We start from the raw sequence: 13,376 nt of genomic DNA on the forward strand, positions 1-13,376 counted from the left end.
AAGGATGGTCTCTGTTAAGTTCTGAAGTTAGACCAAGGACAGTATGGGAACACTCAGATATGGAATGTGAGAAACGAGTAAACAAATAAAGGAAAGTTGTATGGTGTCTGGATGTGTATAAAATTACATGGCATTTCCCCCTGCTGTTGCTGGAAAGAAATAATTGGATACTTTAACCTGATGCATGGAATTTAACCTGATAAAGCTCTTTTGATTCACACATAGCATCCTTCAGCTGCCTTGGAAGTTCATATTTCTTATGTAAGATTCTCTAGCTGCCAGATACCTAAGATACTGTCTGTAAAAGTGTTATAAACTAATCAACTTCACACACACACACACACACACACACACACACACACACACACACACACACACACAGATTCCATTAAGGTTTTAGTGGATATGAAAATGTTTTTGCCATTTCTAGTACTAAGAGAAATGGCTAATATGTAATTTTTCACGTTAAATTTCTTGCTTCAAAGGACATTTTTTAAAATTACAGTGAGGCAGCTCTTTGGCTACTTAAGTTTGTAGTTTCCCACCTACAAATATCCATACATAAGAATTCCTTTAATGATATCTAACAACATGTAATTGTATACACAAAAGAAAGTAGTCGATATAGATATGCAAACTGTAAGAGTTAGACATTAATTTTTCAGACAACTACATATTGGTTTCTGGCTTTCTCTCATTGATTGATCATAAGCAAATCTTTCCATTTGATCTTTGTATGGGTTTTCCCACATATTTCTGGTGCATCTTCAAGTAGCAGGATAAACTGCCAAATGCTTGGAAAAAGCATAGCCTGATATTGCAGAGGTCTACAAGCTTAAGATTTGATGGCAACTTGACATGTTGTTGTAAGGACCACATGAACAGGAGCAAGCCCTTGGGTCAGCGACAGAGTCCTGACAAAGGAAGCATTGGCTCACTGCTGAATTCTGAGGTAAATCATGAGAATGGGCATCCAGAGACTCTATGAGGACACTACACCAAGGCAGCCATTTTGATTGTGCATAACTTTAGTTCAGGGAATCAGTGAACAGGGCAGAGAATGATAGTTCCTGGGAATGATGACACAAAAGCCCCTGAGGCTGTTCCCTGAGGAAAAGACAGTTATTGCCATGGCTCCAGTGATGGCCGATGTCTGAGGTTGGGACTGTTCTTTGTTTGTGTGTGTGTGTTTGAGGCAGAGCCTCACTTTGTAGATTAAGATGGCATAGACTTTACTATGTAACCCAGTTTGGAATCACACTCATCACAGCCCTCCTGCTTCAGCCATCTGAGTGCTGAGATTACAGGATCGAGTCACCATGCCTGACCTTAGACTTCATGAATATTGGTTAGATTTACAACCCTGAATTGTATAAGACATCAAGAATCCTTTTGTAGTCAGGTCCTAGCGGTGTATGCCTTTAATCCCAGCACTTGGTGAGTTCAAGGCCAGGCTGGTCTACAGAGCAAGTTCCAGGACAGAGAAGGCTACACAGAGAAACCTTGTCTTGAAAAGCCAAAAAGAAAAAAAAGGGGGTGGGGTGGGGGACTGAAGAAATAGCTCAGTGGTTAAGAACATTGGCTGTTCTTCCAGAGGTCCGAAGTTCAATTCCCAGCAACCACATGGTGAATCACAACCATCTGGTGCCCTCTTCAGGCCTGCAGACATACATGCAGGCAGAACATTGTATACATAATAAATAAATAAATCTTAACAAAAACAAGAAAAAGAATTTTTTTGTATTTTTTTTTTGTTTTGATTTGGACCAAATGACCTTGAGTGGGTTATATTTTCTTTTACCACAGCAATTTCTGGACAGAGTATGAGCCGCACAAGCAGAGACCCCATCTTTTTGATATGGTTAAAAGATCATACTTAGCAGTCAGAAAGGATTACTGATTGAAATGAAACTGATAAGAGAAAGACAGAGAAACAAATAGAGAGAGGGGAAGTCAAACAAAGAGGAATATTCTGCCCTAAAAATTTTGAGAAGACTAGACAGCTAGTCTTTCATTGTCCTCTGTAAACTCAAGGTTCTAGAAGGTTTATCTTTATGTATCCATTGAGATTTGATAATGAAGAAATCCAAGGAGAGGACAGCCCAGAAGTCCTGTGAGATCACAATATACTAGACTGTTCTGAGCTCTGGGCCTGCCAACCTCTGTCATTGCGGCACTTTTTTTATGTCTTCATTCATTTTGTGTCTTACAGTAAAATATCTGAGGCCAGTTACATTATAAGAAAAGTAGTTAATAATTCTGTTGACTAGAAGGCCAGTGTAGTGCTTGATATTAATTGCCAACTTGACTATATTTAGAGTCACCAGGAAGATACACACTTGATGTTTCTCTAGGGGAATATCCAAAGAGACTTAACTGGGAAGACTCACCAGGGATGTGGGTAGCATTATCCATGGTCAGAGGCCAGGACTGAAAAAAATCACTGCCTGCTCTGTGATTCCTGCTCTGCTCAGATGTGTACAGTCCTGGTCACATGTTTCTGCTACCATGGACTCTGCTGTGCCTTCCCTGTAATGATGGACTGAACCCTCTAAACCATGAGCTGGTTTACATCCTTTTCCTCTTCGATTTTTATCAGAAAAAGAGAGCAAACAGAGACGCAAATGGAAATGGGCATCCATCTACAGCTCTGTGAGAGTTTACTTTGTGTCAAGAGAACATTGGGTTCACAGTTGAAAGACTAATTGGAAGTCTATTGGCTCTGTCACTTGGTCATCTGGAGTCCAGCACAGTGTTTAATTACTCTAAATTTCAGTTGTTGCTCATTAAAATGACAATAATGGCTTTTGCCCCAAGTAAGGAGTTGTGCTAATGCTCATGAAAGTGTTTTCAAAGTTGGTGTCATATTAAACCCACCACTTAAAAAATCCATTGATGACATGCCAAAGTGGATGGGAAAAGCTCAAGAGGCCCCATCCCTACACAAAGAACTACAGGCAACTGGGGAATACTAATGTGAGAAGTAGTCTTCCCTAGGGAAGAGAGAGTACTTCAATTGCTTATCCAGTACCAAATGGTCAGTCCTGAAACATACGTACAGGTAGCATTATGCAGACTGAGGAAGTTGTATTTATGCATTTAGTAATATATATGTATATGCACATATGCATGTAACATCAATTAATGAAAAAAGAGGCTGTGAGTTTTAAAGAGAGCAAAGAGTGGTATATGGGAGAGTTCGGGTGGGGGAAAGGGAAGGGAGAAATTATGTAATTATATTATAATCTTAAAATGAATGAAATAGTAAAATATTTATATCAATGAAAAAATACCCATTTGGAAATTCTTGAGCAAAGTTGGAATCAGGAAGCTCCGGAAGTAGTTTAAGTAGCAGAAAACCAAGGGTTCACCTTCCCACATAGTTCCAGGAAAGTCCCCCATCTTTACCCATAGTTAACCCTGGAATCTAAGGCTTCCTTTCCCAACTGAAGGCACATTTTCAATTTTAGAATATTAATACCATTTCTCTTCTTTTGATTTTAAATATCACAGTGAGAGAAGAAGAAGAAAATAATTCAATATCAGAATATTCTCCTAAGAAATGCTGTTCCCTCATCCTCATGCCACATTGCTTATGACATTGCTCTAAATGCTAAGTGGTGTGTGTGTGTGTGTGTGTGTGTGTGTGTGTGTGTGTGTGTGTGTGTGTGTGTGTTTGTGCTTGTGTAAGCCATAGCTTGCTTGCTATTTGGTCTCTTAATCACTCTCCACCTTATTTTTTGAGAAGGAGGTCTTTTGCTGAACCAAGAGCTCACCAGTTCAGCCAGATTAGCTGGCCAGCAAACCCTCAGGATCCCCTCTCTCCACCTCTCCAGTACTGGCATCATAGGCATTCTCAGAGCCTCACCTGGCTTCTTACACTGATGTTGGGGGTGAGGTTCAAGTCCTCCAGACACAGTCATCTCCACAGCCTCTAGATGCTAATCCATGTCTTTCTCCTTCTCTAGCCTCTACTCAGACCATCCCAGAGATGGTCCTCCAAGAAGTCCAGGGCACAGTAAACACAAAGGAATCTGTAGCAGCATCCATCATTCTCATGTTGCAGATGAGGAAGGTGCAGCTAAAGAATTGACTGTCAATTTTCAAGAACCACCTAGAGTCATTGAAGAATCTGAAATAGAAGCCATGCCTCTTCACTTTGGATTCAAGTATGAATTTAATGAGATCCTTCCTTTTGATGTCCAGAAACTGTGGAATTCATTCCAGTTTGAAGAACAAAGGAAGATTTACTAACCAACAATTATATGCTTCACAAGGAAACACCTTTTCCAGGGGTTTGGATGAGGACACTTTCTGTTCTACAAGTGCTATGTCATCAAGCTTATTGAGTCATTTCATTTGTCTGTAAGTGCACCTGACAATCAATAAATTAGATTTAATTGTTCACTCCTGTCCTTGGATTCCACTCTGGCCACTGCCTTCTCGTGAAAAGAACATAAGGACCTTTTGCAACTAGCACTTATATCTTACTGCTGTCTATGTCACCTTAGTGACCTACCTTGGACTGTGTCCTATGCTACTGAGGATCAAGCAACAACTGGATAAACTAACACAAGTGTGAGAGAAAGCCAGCTGGGCAAATGGAACATAGTATTCTAGAAGTGTCTCCCACATCTGGTGGAAACGTGCCTGTATTAACAATGGCGATCAAGATAATTTCTCACAAATATACCCATAGGGAACCCTGCTATAAACAATTCTTCAACTGAGGCTCCTTGCTGAGGTGGTTTTAAGTTGTCAAATTGACATTACAACCAACCATTGTACTCATATTCCTTGCAATTTGATGAACAGCTGGCATGTGAGAGGTCAACAGGAGAAAGGTACCTATTTAAAGTTGCCTGTGGTCTACAGCCCGCATACTGATCATGGTTTTGGATCTGTGCCATTAGTCAGGAACAGGAACCTGACCCCACCTTAACTGTCTTATGTTTGGAGGAAAATAGGAACATAGACCCACTCTCCACTTTCATGTGCTGACAGGTCTGGGTAGCTGTAGAAACAGGATATTCATCTTGGGTGTGAACCAGAAGCACATTGGGCAAAAGATCTTCTGGACCCTTGTTTTGAAGTACCAGCTTTGGAGGAACTAGGGTGCCAGGTCTCATTTCTCAATGCTGAAGGATGGAGGGGGAGTTTGGACACAAAAGTTCAAGGAAGGCAATCAAACGATAATTTTGTCAGGAGGGGTGATGGCTAGATAAATGATTTTGGAAAAAATTCCAAACTACTGAAATAATGGAAGTAAAAATGCATCACTCTAGGTGAGACTGTTATGAGAAGGGCCACAGGGAAAGAATGGAGGACTGAGTGAGATTAAATTGGTAGACACCAGGGAAGAGGACACACAGGAACCAGCACAGGTTAAACAATAAGATACACCCCAACTCTGCAGAGCCAGCCATCAGCACAAATGTGCTGCCAGGTCTCACTGAACAAGTGGCACTTCTAAATGGCTCCTGTGCTGCAGACACTATAGCTTTTGAATATAAAATGTTGTATATAAGAGCATGGAGTTTATAGATATTGATCTTTTGATTTTCTGTCCTATCTGAACACAATTCATGCTCTCACTCATGACCAAACAAGACATTTCATGTCAAAAGTGACATAGATTCCTTGCCGCTCTACCCAACCTGGAACAGTAAAGTTAATCGTCTTCTAAGCCATCATATCCTAAAAATTTATTGATACACCAAATAAATCTATTCTAATACAGTATATCATTCTAAAAGAGGATATCAAAAAACACAGCCCTAATTATTACCATTTTCTCTATTGTGACATGAAGAAGTCTGCTAGCCATCTGTAGAAACTAAGATAATCTTAGAATTGACTCCCTGAAGCACACTGACCGCTGCAGTACAAGGAAACAGGCATCAATTTCAGAGTTAGGGGTGAATCCTAACTCTACCACTGAGTAGCTTTCTGCCCATTCAGACAGAAATGAGTTATTCTGATCTCCATTTATCAGCTCCAAAATAAACCATAGCATTGCTGCCAGCACAGCTGGATGACATGTGATAGATGATGTGTGCAGTCCTGATCTCTCTGTGCTAACTATGTATTGCTACTACTTCTCTCCTTTTCCTTTTACTAACACAATTGTATTGTCATGTGGGCCTAGGCTGGGCTTGGAGCTAACAGCTACTTGCTCTCTACCCCAGTCTTGCAGCTGAGTAGTCATGCTGAAGTCTGTGCTCATGGAAGTGAATAGAAATGTGTGTAGCTCTCAGTCATGACCTTGGCATGGCTATACTTGCCCTGAATTAGACTTCTTTTTTCTTGCTGTTTGGAGTAGAAGGTGGCAGTTGAAGCAGAGATGGAGGCTGCAGAGGATGCTGCAGCTGACCTTGGGATTCATAGCCCTGGGTGCAGCTAATGTTTACGCAGCAGGTGGCCCACTAGCTCCTGATTGGCTTTTATATTTTAATGAAAGAAAAATGTTGAGTCAAGCTACTGTGCTTGCAGTTGCTTTGCTTACTGACTAATTGTCGTTTGTCCCCTGACTTCCCCAAATCAAATCAGTTCTATATATTATTGCTACAAGGGAATACATATGACCTTTTTTCCCTCCTTTTCCTCTTTGTTTTTTCAATATTTTTATTTATTTTAATATTATAATATAATTGTTTCATTCCGCCTTCCCTTTATGCCCCCCAAACCCTCCTATTTGATACCCCTTTCTGTCTTTCATATTCACGTCTTCCTTTTCTTTAATTGTTGTAACATGTTTTATGTTTTAGTTTTTCTTTTTCTTTTTAGCCAACAGTTTAAGTTGTTAGCACTTAGAAGATTTTAAAAGGAAGCAAAATAATAGAAAGGGATTCTGTGATAGAAAAAATAAGTGTATATTAAAAACCTACCACAGACCCATGCAGGCCCTGTGTTTGCTGTTTCAGTGTCTGAGCCCATGGGAGCCCTGCTGTACTCATTCACTGGGTCATGTTCTCCTGGTGTCCTCCATGCCCTCTGGATCCCACAGTCCCCCTCTTCTGCAGGATTCTGAAGGGAAACTGAGGGGGTGGATTTAGGGAGGTGGGGGGAACTGAGAGGAGAGGAGACAAAGCAAACTATGGTCTGTAGTCTGGATTATTGTATGACAGAAGAATCTATTTTCCATTTTTAAATTAGAAAAGAAAACCTAGCACAGGACAGAGATTCTTAAATTCCTTTCCCAACCTCAGCCAAGGTTAAGAAAAACATTTATCTTGGCCATGGGGAAGAGGAAGAAGGAGCCTAGCAGCCAAAACTGCAACACTACGCCTGGGCTCCTAGGTGCCCTGTGGTAGGAACATGGGCCCCAAGGGCAAGAGAAAGAAGGACCCTCCAATGCTGAAATGGCACCACTGTCCAGAGTATGGATACACATCCACCAACCAAACTACACTAAGAGAATAAGGCGGACACAGTTGTTTTTTTCCTGTAAAGTCCAAGGGACTTTAAATCCTTGGGACTTTAAAGACCCAGAGAAGGAGAAGGAGGAAGAAAGAAAATGAGAAAAATAAGAATAACAATATTCTTTTGAAGAATAGAAGAAAACATCAAACCTTGAACTTGAGCTTTAGACAAAGAATAACTACAAGGACATCAACGGTGAGTTCCTCTCACCCCCGAGTGTGCACCTCTCAACAGCAGATGGCTAACAGTGGACAAGAGTCTGTAAGGAGTGGGTCATTAAGAGCAGCAGCAGGGACAGCAGCTGTAAGTGTGACTAGAAAAAGACAGAGTACAGACATATCAGATAAGGAGTGCCTTGCTTTCTGCCAATCCTTTTTCTGGCTCATTCTCTGAGACACGAAACTCTTGCCACCCAAGCTTCTGCTCTCAAGAGAGACAGCAGTTTTCCAGGTTACAAAAATAACAATGAGAAGCTGGTGTTTAATGGATGGTCAGGGGAAGGGTGCACTGAGAAAAGTGGGGTAGGATCACAGACAGGAGTGTTGGTCCATCACAGCACTGTATTGATTTTCACTAGTCAGTGATGGTCACCCACAGTTTGCAGACAAGGCTTGTTATTGTCATGCAATATTTGGTGACAGCCAGTACACCAGGGCCTGCTTTATGTGTCAGTCACTTGATTGTCTTTCCTGTGGACAGTAGGAGCAGGTGGCTCCCTTACATCTGCATTTGGAAAGGTCTGCAGCCCCATCTGGACAGCACTGGAGTAAAATCAAATGGATTATCTCTACAGAGCAAAGTGCTGGTTCATGTAGACTGGAGGACACAAGGCTGAGTGCACAGGAAGCCAGGCCAGCAATAGCAGCTGCGGTGTCACGGTGCCTTACACCTCACCTTAACAGTACCTCTCATATAACAGTAAGATGGGAGAAAAGCTCCGATTACTAGCTAGTTGCTTCTCACTAGATAGGTGCTTTGTCCTCTCTATGTCCCCTGACGGACTGACTGTATCCTCCTGGAAATATGTGATACTACATGTTCAGGACAAACCAGGTGTGTTGGTGACACCAGTGACATGAGCCTGTAGGAAGTCAGGTTGGGGAGATGAAAATAAGGTCCAATGACCACACCTCTGAACATTTAAACACAAGGATGCACAAGCTGGCTCACTACAGAGCCAAATTCAATATGAAAAGCATAGCCCAGAGCTCAATCAGAGACAATTTAATTAAAATGAGTTGGTGATCTAGGCCCAACAAGGCTTGCCAATTTGTAACTTGGCAACCTTCAACCATGAGCTTTTATTTATTTATTTTTGAATGAATTCTGGGTTTCCTCTCACTTAGGACAAGGCTGTATATTGGTTTCACTCACCTTTTCCTTGCTACAGCTGTAACATCATTTTGTGCCAAGATTTTCCTTTAGTTTCTAATTTAAAAACAAACAAACAGACAAACAAACAAACAAACAAACATGGAGGGGATTATAACTGAGCAGGACAAGGAGATCCACATGCATGCCTGGGGCAACCTGCCTCAGAGGCAGAGGAGAAAACACAGGCAACTATTATGGTGAGCATATGTATGTATTGGAGAGAGGGAGGGAGGGAAGGAGAGAGGGAGAGAGAGAGAGAGAGAGAGAGAGAGAGAGAGAGAGAGAGAGAGAATGGCTAATGTCCTTTGGAGAGTGGGATCTGAAGAGGTAAAAGTATGGAGGAGGTGGCTGATGTAGGTGGCTTGCTTTCTGCCCAGGCTTGGGCTGATCCAAGGCCCAGGCCTGGGTCCATGGCCCTGCTGCAGCTACAGTCTGTGTTAATATCCGTGACTCCTGTTACCACTGAAGGTAAAAAGCACAGGGCTGCACAGAGACGGCCCCACTCCTCACTGGCTGAAACATGAGGAAGAACTGCAGTTCTTGGGAGAGTGGGACCCTCACCTTGCCTGGACAGCACAATGGAGCTGACCCTATTCATAGGGGTGTGGGCGAGTTGGCTCTGAGGGCATGAGAGTGGGAGAGCAGGTTCTGCCTCTTCATCTGCCATCTGGTGGTGTGGGTGAGAGAGTGAGGCAATCCTGTCTCTGCCTGAGGTGGGTGAGAGAGCTGGCCTTGAGGTCATAAGAGCAGGAGAGCTGTCCCTGGCCCTCTTCAGTTGTACTCAGGAGACTGGTCCCCGTACCTTTTCTGGACAACACAGTAGAGCTGACCCTGCAGGTGTGAAATCAGGGGAACTGGCCCCACCTTTTTCTCATTGATGCAAGGGGTGAACTAGCCAGGGCAGTACTGGAGAGCTCATCCAGATGGTGAGGATGGGGAGAGCTGGCAGGCTGACCAACCCTGCAACTGCCCAGGCCCAGAACCAGAGCTATGGATTGGCCCACCCCAACATCTACCTCATCTGTGAACTGCTGGAGAACATGAAGGTGCCAGTCCCGCAACCCCAAAGCTGCAGAATCTCTATAACACAGGAAAACAACAGAATATCCAAGAAGAGTCCTAGTGCAGGACCGGTATCAGAAGCCTCAAACCAAACCAATAACTCTTCGAAATGAACACTTGCAAGTAAAGATGAATGGGAAAGGAATGGGATCGAGATGCATGATGTGAAAGACACAAAAAATAAACAAACAAATAAACAAACAAGGAAGGTCTGTGGGTAAACAGGAGGGGGAGGGAAATGGGTGGTGCTTGAGGGACAGGTGATGCACCTGGAAATGCAGTGGCAATGAATCCACAATAGAAACAAACTGACAGGGATTCTGCAAAGTGGATCTCTCATCTCATTATTATCATTAATGCCTACACATACACACACACACACACACACACACACACACACACACACACACCTTAACATGTCCCAAATCCTGTTCTAGGCATTTTTCTTCGTCTATTGACACAACAATCCGGAGGGCAGATATTCTTAGTGCACACAAGGTACAGCTAGGGCAACTTTACAGAGTAAAGATCTTTGTAAAATTCATGTCCACCAGAAATCTCTGAACACAAAGTCATTTGGAAAGAAACAAAAGCAAGGATGATGGTGAAAGCATTCTGGATTTGGGTAGACTCTATATCTACTCCACTTCCAAAGAGGAGGGGTAAGACAGGGCTACAGAGAAGGCTATGTGGATGGAGGCAGATGCATTTATAAGCCAAGAAACATCAACAGATGCAGCAACCACCAGAAGGAAGAGGAAAACAAAGCTTGTCTGGTCCTGTTCTGTTAAAGAATACATTTTTAAATTCTATACATTTTTTTTATTCTAACTCACCCACTTTATATAATTGTATGGCAGCCATAGAAAGTTAACGCCAAAAGACTGAGGCTCTTGCCCAAGACATAAGGCTGTTAGTACAAACCAAGTTGTCTGGATCCTGACTCCATGTTCCTGGGCTCTCTGAATCCTGACTGACTCCATTTTCTTGGGCTCTCTGCTTCATCTCCTTTACAGTGGGGAGGGGGGGAGCAGCTGTGTCTCCAGGGGTTTGCCTGGAGCCCTTCTGCCTGGATTTCACCTGCCATCTAAGCATTTGCTTGTTCTATGCTTAATGATAAAATGTTCTATAACACAATCTACTAAAATATTCTCATATTGGCTTCACTGGCTGCCAGCTTACAATACTTACTAAAATAAATATATTTCAGTTACATTAAAGTGTCTCAACATTGTCAGTGTCCCTGCTGTATGAAACTACTTATACACAATAAATTTTAATAAGACTTTGGATTTGGAGGTAACAAGGCTTTGTGAAAGGTACAATGTCCAGTGATTTCAGTATGAGACAGTTACTCATGTCTGATGGAGACTAAAAAAAAAATCCCAGTTCAAAAGTAGTCCTCAGATTTGGTCTGTAAACATCTACTCAATATTCGGTGACCTAGAAGACACTGCAATTTCTGTTTTAATAGTTTTAAGTCAACATTCATGATCATCTTTAATGAGAAATATTTTCAAGGTGGACAAGAATGGAAAACAAGTTTTTAGCGAAATTGACTTTGCTTTGCTTCGGCTACATTAGAGGCAACATTTCAAAGACATCCAAACCCCCTGGGTCTTAGTAGAAGGCTCTGGGTGGGGAGAGGGCTAGGCACCTGGGCTGAGAGTAAGGGTGGCAGCACTTGTGGATCAGTGCAGTCCTTGGCTGTTAGAATACACCATTGTGAAACTTAAGGCTGCCTAATATCAATCTTGACCACAAGTTCCTAAGTCCAGTGTGCCATTAATTGAGACTTCTGAGGATCAATAATGAAATTGACTCAGATACTCACCCCTGTGTTCTTTTTTACCTACTTCTAGGTTTCCTATGTGGGACAAGTTTTCCTATCTGATATTTGTACTTCATCTGTAAGCCCACAATGTGATACTCACAGCCTGCAAAATGCCACGTTTTACGCCTGCATTTTTCATAAGCCCACTGTGTGCAGCATGCTTGAAACTAGTATAAGCTTGCTGTATTCTCTTGGTGCAATATTAAAGCAGGATGTTTGCAATGGATAAAAGAGATAAAACAAATGTTGAGTTTCATGGCTTTGTAGGTTTCTCTTAAAGTCATAGTTCAGGCTTCTGTATATATGGTGTATTCTTCCATACCTTCCAGTGCATTTGTGACTAGAGAACCCAGTACACAGTAGTGTAGCAAGACCATGACTCTTGGACATCATTACATATGTTCTGCCTGTGTAGCATGGCTGCACCTGCTCAAGGACCCCTATTCCTTCTCAAGACTATGGAATGCTTGCACACATGAGGCTACTTGATGCTCATGCATGGTTGACTAGACCAAATATGATTCTCCTGAGTTGAAGTGATCTACTGACCGACTGGCTCTAAAAATAGCCTAAGATGGAAGGTGGCATGGGCCATGTTCTCTTTGGAGAGGATAAGAAACTAAGTCGGCAGCAGTTAGAAAAACAGAGAACATGAGGAATACAAACAAATTCTATTTATGGTGAAAAACTAGTGTGAAATTGTGAACCATTGCTGCAGAGATCAACAAACAGGCTCTACTCCTGCCTTTTCTGGCTCCAGGTGTTGTAACTTCCAGATTTATGCTCAACACTTCTGTATCCTTTTGGTGAATCACCATTTTCAATTGAGCACATTGAATTTGTAGTCAATTGTCTGCATGAGAACATAGACTGTAAACTGCCCTCTGAATAATCAGTACATACTTCCAGAGACCCTCTTCCATTTTCACTAAAGTATTGTCCCTACTGACTGCCCAATGGGCATCAAAGACAGATAGATGCAGTTTGAAAAGGATGTGGGACCAGTGAAGGACCACGGATTACACAGAACCAGAACAGAAAGAGCAAAAGAGACCAAGATGTATGAACACAGAGAATTGGGGCCTAGAAGGAGCATCCAGTAGCAAGAGAATGTACACAGGTAGGGGCATCCTGCATCTCATTAGAAATGCCAGAGTAAATGAGGTCACAGACCTGGAGGGCAAAACCTGCCATTTCCTAAATATGGACAATGGTCACCATCTTAAAATTTTGAAATACTGTTATTATTATTTTTATTTGCTCACAGTAATTTTTTAGACTAGGGGTTTGTATTAAACAAAAGTCTTGTTATGGGTAAAACATATTATAGGTATACAAGCAACTTCCAAATTCATTCTCTTAATTTCTATGGTCACAAAAATTAAAAAAAAACTGTGTGATTCCTATGCAACCTCATATAAATGATATGTCTGGGGAAAGAACTACATTTCCCTTTTTCTTCTATCTTTTCCATGTCTTAGGAATTAAAGCATCACAGTGAGTATAGAGAAAAATTCATCTTTCATGCTTCCCAAACCATCTGCAGTATACTGAGACAAGCACCATTTCTAGGTTGTGAATATATGGGATGCTCCACATTCTAATCCCTGCCTGGCAGCTGGGTGCTAATGGGTTCTTCCCAGCAATGAGCCAGCTAATGGCTTCTTCCTGGCACTCAGTCAAG

The 13,376-nt window shown here is 42.0% G+C and overlaps 1 protein-coding gene across 1 annotated transcript in view; it reads right to left on the reverse strand.

The window, feature by feature from the left end:
- Xkr4 (XK related 4) overlaps window positions 1-13,376 on the reverse strand; it is a 377,575-nt gene that overhangs the window by 225,166 nt on the left and 139,033 nt on the right.

The sequence above is a fragment of the Cricetulus griseus genome, chromosome 2 (assembly GCF_003668045.3).
Source record: "Cricetulus griseus strain 17A/GY chromosome 2, alternate assembly CriGri-PICRH-1.0, whole genome shotgun sequence".
Taxonomy (NCBI): Eukaryota; Metazoa; Chordata; class Mammalia; order Rodentia; family Cricetidae; genus Cricetulus; species Cricetulus griseus.